Source organism: Penaeus monodon, chromosome 19 (genome assembly GCF_015228065.2).
Source record: "Penaeus monodon isolate SGIC_2016 chromosome 19, NSTDA_Pmon_1, whole genome shotgun sequence".
Lineage (NCBI taxonomy): Eukaryota > Metazoa > Arthropoda > Malacostraca > Decapoda > Penaeidae > Penaeus > Penaeus monodon.
This window is the reverse complement of record NC_051404.1, coordinates 3,068,692-3,069,064: the sequence shown is the minus strand read 5'-3', so window position 1 is coordinate 3,069,064 and position 373 is coordinate 3,068,692.

The window sequence follows — 373 nt, the reverse complement described above, 5'->3', positions numbered from 1 at the left end:
CAACGACTTGGGTTATAAGTTGAACACCGTTTCTTCATATCAAACGACTCAATGTTGTTTATATTGTTTATAATCTGACGAAGAAGATTAATTCTCTCGGGCCAAGCAGCGTCGAAGTTCGCGACTACCGCGACTGACACAACAATGTACAAGAAGCTTAACAATACCAGCGCTTTATTAGTCCAAGTAACCGAGTGCTGGAAGCTGCCGGTCCTCGTGACCTCGTGCTGGATGTTGGCAGCCCTGCTAACCCAGTGTTGACAGTGGCTGGTTCTGGCGACCGAAAGCGAGCACGTGGAGGCCCTACGGAGAATTCCTGGCGGGCGAATGGCCGAGGGAGGTTGGCGAATGCTAAGAGGCTGTATTAGATAGG